We start from the raw sequence: 6599 nt of genomic DNA, 5'->3' as shown, positions 1-6599 counted from the left end.
TCATATACATCCAGATTCCTGTGGGACTGTCTCAGAAGCCGCTGAACCCGGCTCTCCCCCCACAGTGAAATCAAATCCAAAGTCTCCTCTCTGCGCCACGATAAACCTCTAACCCCAGACATGTTCTCCGTCACTGCCACCCTGTGCCGTCGCCTCCTCAAAAACGCGGGTAACGGGTAACGGTCAATTGAATTTGGCGGTTTTAAAGTAGTGCCGGCAGGAAGACGCTCGCGCGGTAACGTCTGCGGACTACTTAATACCTCAGCTATCATGCTTGTTCAGCAACACACGTCGTTATTGTATTGTAAGCTATAATAACGAGCTGATTAACATCGTACAGACATTAATCAGCTTTCTATATGGATGTTGTTTCTTTGAAATGCTACCTCCGAACCACGGTCATTTCAAGACACAGGACCGTTACGGCTTCGGCTGGGCGGGAAGCTGACGAAAGGGACGTATCCCGCTTTAACTTTCCAGATAGGAGGAAACCCGATATTATGCCGCAGCAGTGGAAAAGGACCGGATTTTATGCGCTCTCAAATTAACGCGGCATCGATCCAGGGCAATACGGGATGACCACCGGTCGCGAACGATTGCCAGATGTGGACGTATGGATGAACATGTATAATCTGGAAGTGAGAGGTGGCTGTGCCGCTACTAATGGTCCGTGTGAACGCACCCCTAGAGTGTTATACAGATACAGTTTTGGGGTATATGGCCCACTGTATTGATACTGTTACAACAAACAAGTGTATTCGAACCTATCCAAATCAAAAGCCATGGATGACTGGCACTGTTAGGTCTCTCTTGCATAGGAGATATAAGGCTTTTAAGTCTGGGGATGCCTCACTTTACAGTGTGGCCAGAGCAGATTTGAAGCGGGGTATTAAACAGGCCAAAGCTGCGTATAAGGGCAGGATAGAAGAATGGCTTTCTCAGAATAATTTGAGACAAGCCTGGCAGGGGATTCAGCAGTTAACTAATTTCAAGGCGCTAAAGGCTAGTACGAATGGAAAGCAGGAGCTGGCAGAGGAGTTAAATACTTTTTATGCCCGGTTTGAAGTGGATCAAAAGGAAGCGGAATTACTAGTAACATCATCGTTGGGGACCGAGCGAGGTGCTCCTTTCGTTGTGAGGGAGCACGATGTTAGGTGTATAATGAAGGCAGTAAATTCTAGAAAGGCTGCAGGTCCCGATAATATCCCTGGTTGTGTAGTAAAGGAATGTGCAGGGCAGTTAGCCGGGGTGTGGACTGAGATTTTCAATCGTTCTTTGTCACAATCCATTGTTCCCACTTGTTTGAAGGCTTCCCTCATTGTCCCAATACCAAAGAGGACGCCAGCAAAGGTTTTAAATGACTATAGGCCAGTGGCCTTGACTTCTGTGATAATGAAGTGTTTTGAACAATTAGTTTGAAAATATATTATTTCCTGCCTTCCTGTTATTTTTGATGAATATCAGTTTGCTTACAGGAAAAATAGATCTACTGAGGATGCTGTTAATACTGTTCTTTATACTGCTTTATCGCATTTGGATAGAAAGGGGACGTATGTTAGAATGTTGTTTGTAGATTTCAGTTCTGCTTTTAATACAATATCACCCCATAGATTGTTGTTTAAGCTTAAAGATTTGAAGCTGTCGGACTCTATATGTGAGTGGATTTTGAATTTTTTGTCAGGTCGTTCACAAAGGGTTAAAATGGACGGATATATTTCCTCCGTGAAGATCTTAAATACTGGCACCCCTCAGGGATGTGTCTTGAGTCCACTTCTTTTCACTATTTACACATCTGATGGTGTTTCTAGCAGTCTGAGTAACAAAATCATTAAGTATGCAGATGATACAACGTTGGTAGGGCTCATCTCTGAGGATGATGAGTCTGCGTATAGGAGGAAAGTTCAACAGCTGTCCCTTTGGTGTAAAGTAAATAATCTTACTTTTAATATAAATAAGACGAAGGAAATTATAGTGGATTACAGGAAGAGTAGTTTGGACATCCAGCCGTTGCTTATTGATGGTGTTATGGTAGAACAGGTGACAGAATGGAAGTTTCTGGGAATTACCATGAAACAGGATCTAACATGGGGGGCAAATACTTTAGCTCTAGAGAAAAAGGCCCAGCAACGACTATACTACTTAAGACTCTTAAGATCACTACAACTGTCAGGGAGTCTGCTGGTTGCCTTTTATCGTAGTTCCATTGAGAGCATTTTATCTTATTGCTTCTGCGTGTGGTTTGGGAGCTGCACGGAAGCAGAGAGAAGGGTGCTCCAAAGAGTGACGAGAAGAGCACAAAAGATTTGTGGATGTTCTCTCCCCTCATTGGTGGATCTGTATAATATGGGATGTAAAAGGAAGATACAAATGATCCTAAGGGACCCTTCACATCTGGGCCATTTGCTATTTGAGATCTTACCGTCAGGTAGACGATATAGAGTGTTGAAGGCTAGGACAAACAGATTTAAGGACAGTTTCTATCCAAGTGCTGTGGTTAGGTTAAATGCAGGGTTATGAAGGATTATCTGTTTTAGATGTATTTAAATGGTTTTAATGGTTTTATGAATGTTTATCTGTTTTAGATGTATTTAAATGGTTTAAATGGTTTTAGATGTATTTAAATGGTTTATGAATATGTGTGTTTGATGTGTTGGTATGTTTGTGGAAGAGCACCTCATTTCGTTGCTCTCTCTTTGTTGAGAACAACGACAATAAATTTATCTATCTATCTAACCCAAGGCCGTTCCAGTAGCTTCAAGTGGAGGAGTGGGGAATCAAACTCGGTTCTCACAGATAAGAGTCCACACACTTAACCACTACATCTATGTTAGCCACTACACCAAACACTTAACCAGTTCAGCAACAGAAAAACTATCTTATGTTCATGAAATGTCTAGCATTAGGTGGTACCTCTCCTTACAGCATATGTATTCCAGCTGTAGCCTAAGTTACTCTACTTAGTGCAGTTCATCAGAAGAAAGCGAGAAACATCCAAGTGCACCAGCATGGCATGAGCATAAAGTCTGCATGGCCTCTCTCTGGTCTATACCGGTATTATACTTTCCACCCCTCTACGATCAGGTGGCTCAAATGAGCCAATCAAGGATCCTCCAAGACGGAATCTTCCAGAGGCTGGTAGCACCATTCCCCTCCCCCCTCTATCCTGATTACACAGCGGGATTAATCTCACAGTTAACCCATTACCAAAGTCTTGAGTCTGGCCTTGAAAGAGATAAGGATGTTATCTGCAGGGAGAGTCAAATCACGAACACCTGCAAGGCAGACCAGGCCGCTTAAGAATCCCGTTACGCCTTGCGGGGAAGTGGGGTGCTTTGCCTCACAGATCTGCCCCACTTGTACCATTTGGAATTATGGGCTATGATCTCGACCACGGTTCCATCCTCCCAGAAGAATTTTTACTCTTGAATTTCTTTCCTTCCCCATATAAGAATGATCTCTCTCTCCCTCTCTATCTGTGTGTGTGTGTGCCAAAGAAGACCGAAGTGTAAGAGAGACGTTGGTGGAGAAAGACAAGAGTCTCGCATCTAAAGAAAGGCTGCAGAGTTTCTCGGGAGGATCCCAAGAACATGTTTCCTTTCCAAAGGAGGTGACTGACAGTGAGTACCCTTCACGGTTATGTCAAGAGAAGAGGCGAGGAATAGCCATGGAAATTTCTGATTCACTTCTGAGCAACATTTGGCTTGGTACAGTCCTACAGCCTGCTGGGTAAAGAGGCCTTTTGGGAACTGGGATTTGGAGGGTCAGGAGTTCCAGTTCAGGTTAAAACGGATAAAAGGAAGTACTTCTTCACCCAAAGGGTGATTAACATGTGGAATTCACTGCCACAGAAGGTGGTGGCGGCCACAAGCATGGCCACCTTCAAGAGGGGGTTAGATAAAAATATGGAGCAGAGGTCCATCAGTGGCAATTAGCCACAGTGTGTGTGTGTGTGTGTGTTTGTGTGTGTGTGTGTGTGTGTATATATATATATTTGGCCGCTGTGTGACAAAGAGTGTTGGACTGGATGGGCCATTGGCCTGATCTAACATGGCTTCTCTTATGTTCTTATGTCCAGGAAAGCTGGAGGAGGTGAAAGGGCCATCAATCCTTTCTTCCTGAAGTCATGTGGGTGCTTTGGGATCTTACCTGCCCCCTCAGGCATTAATGGGATCTCTTTATTTCAGCAGAGGATGATCAGAAGAATGAAGAGGGTGATGAACTTGATCAACAGTTGTCAGAAGGAGGTAAGAATGAAGACTTGAGAGAAAACATCAGGAGTCGAGGCAGACCTAAGAGAATGAAAGTCAGGCTTATTGAGAAAAGAGATGTAAGATGGCGTATTGTACATTTCCCAAATCAGAGAATAATGAAGGCAAGTACATCCATTCAATGTGGAAAGTATTTCAAAAGTAGATCGGAGTTCTTTGTGCACCAAAGAACCCACAGAGGCGAGAAACGCTTTAGCCATCTTCAAGAACATAGAAAAAGCCACAGAGGGGATAAACCTTCTGAATGCTCAGAGTGTAAAAAGAGATTCACTCACAGTGGCCATCTTCAAAGGCATCAGAGAACCCACATAGGGGAGAAGCCTTTTGAATGCTCAGAGTGTGGAAAGAGATTCAGTCGGAGTGGCGATCTTCAAAGGCATCAGAGAACCCACACAGGGGAGAAACCTTTTGAATGCTCAGAGTGTGCAAAAAGATTCAGTGACAGTGGCTATCTTCAAAAGCATCAGAGAACCCACACAGGGGAGAAGCCTTTTGAATTCTCAGAGTGTGGAAAGAGATTCAGTCGGAGTGGCAGTCTTCAAAGGCATCAGAGAAACTACACAGAGGAGAAACCTTTTGAATGCTCAGAGTGTGCAAAAAGATTCAGTGACAGTGGCTATCTTCAAAAGCATCAGAGAACCCACACAGGGGAGAAGCCTTTTGAATGCTCAGAGTGTGGAAAGAGATTCAGTCAGAGTGGCCATCTTCGAAGCCATCAGAGAATCCACACAGGGGAGAAACCTTTTGAATGCTCAGAGTGTGGAAAGAGATTCACTCACAGTGGCCATCTTCAAAGTCATCAGAGAACCCACACAGGGGAGAAACCTTTTGAATGCTCAGAGTGTGGAAAGAGATTCAGTCAAAGTTGCCATATTAAAAGCCATCAGAGAACCCACACAGGGGAGAAGCCTTTTGAATGCTCAGAGTGTGGAAAGAGATTCACTCACAGTGGCCATCTTCAAAGCCATCAGAGAACCCACACAGGGGAGAAGCCTTTTGAATGCTCAGAGTGTGGAAAGAGATTCAGTCAAAGTGCCAGTCTTCAAAGCCATCAGAGAACCCACACAGGGAAGAAGCCTTTTGAATGCTCAGAGTGTGGAAAGAGATTCACTCACAGTGGCCATCTTCAAAGCCATCAGAGAACCCACACAGGGGAGAAGCCTTTTGAATGCTCAGAGTGTGGAAAGAGATTCAGTCAAAGTTGCCATATTAAAAGCCATCAGAGAACCCACACAGGGGAGAAGCCTTTTGAATGCTCAGAGTGTGGAAAGAGATTCAGTCAGAGTGGTTATCTTCAAAAGCATCAGAGAACCCACACAGGGGACAAACCTTTTGAATGCTCAGAGTGTGGAAAGAGATTCACTCACAGTGGCCATCTTCAAGCCATCAGAGAACCCACACAGGGGAGAAGCCTTTTGAATGCTCAGAGTGCGGAAAGAGATTCAATCAGAGTGGCGATCTTCAAAAGCATCAGAGAACCCACACAGGGGAGAAACCTTTTGAATGCTCAGAGTGTGGAAAGAGATTCAGTCAAAGTGCCAGTCTTCAAAGCCATCAGAGAACCCACACAGGGGAGAAACCTTTTGAATGCTCAGAGTGTGGAAAGAGATTCAGTCACAGTGGCCATCTTCAAAGCCATCAGAGAACCCACACAGGGGAGAAGCCTTTTGAATGCTCAGAGTGTGGAAAGAGATTCAGTCAGAGTGGCGATCTTCAAAAGCATCAGAGAACCCACACAGGGGAGAAACCTTTTGAATGCTCAGAGTGTGGAAAGAGATTCAGTCAAAGTGCCAGTCTTCAAAGCCATCAGAGAACCCACACAGGGGAGAAACCTTTTGAATGCTCAGAGTGTTGAAAGAGATTCAGTCAGAGCTGCCATATTAAAAGCCATCAGAGAACCCACACAGGGGAGAAACCTTTTGAATGCTCAGAGTGTGGAAAGAGATTCAGTCACAGTGCCAGTCTTCAAAGCCATCAGAGAACCCACACAGGGGACAAGCCTTTTGAATGCTCAGAGTGTGGAAAGAGATTCAGTCGGAGTAGCAATCTTAAAAGGCATCAGAGAACCCACACGGGAGAAACCTTTTGAATGCTCAGTGTGTGGAAAGAGATTCAGTCAGAGCGGCCATATTAAAAGTCATCAGAGAGCCCACACAGGGGAGAAACCTTTTGAATGCTCAGAGTGTGGAAAGAGATTAAGTCACATTGACCATCTTAAAAGCCATCAGAGATCCCACACAGGCGGGAAAACTTGAATGCTCAGAGTGTGGAAAGAGATTCACTCACAGTGGCCATCTTCAAAGCCATCATAGAACACACAAAAGGGAGAAA

At 44.5% G+C, this 6599-nt stretch overlaps 1 pseudogene; it reads left to right on the top strand.

The window, feature by feature from the left end:
* The first annotated feature begins 575 nt into the window (after positions 1 to 575).
* LOC132587053 (oocyte zinc finger protein XlCOF6-like) overlaps positions 576 to 6599 on the top strand; it is an 18216-nt pseudogene continuing 12192 nt past the window's right edge.

This window comes from Heteronotia binoei, chromosome 1 (assembly GCF_032191835.1).
Source record: "Heteronotia binoei isolate CCM8104 ecotype False Entrance Well chromosome 1, APGP_CSIRO_Hbin_v1, whole genome shotgun sequence".
NCBI classification, from domain to species: Eukaryota; Metazoa; Chordata; class Lepidosauria; order Squamata; family Gekkonidae; genus Heteronotia; species Heteronotia binoei.
This window is presented reverse-complemented; position numbering and strand designations above follow the sequence as displayed.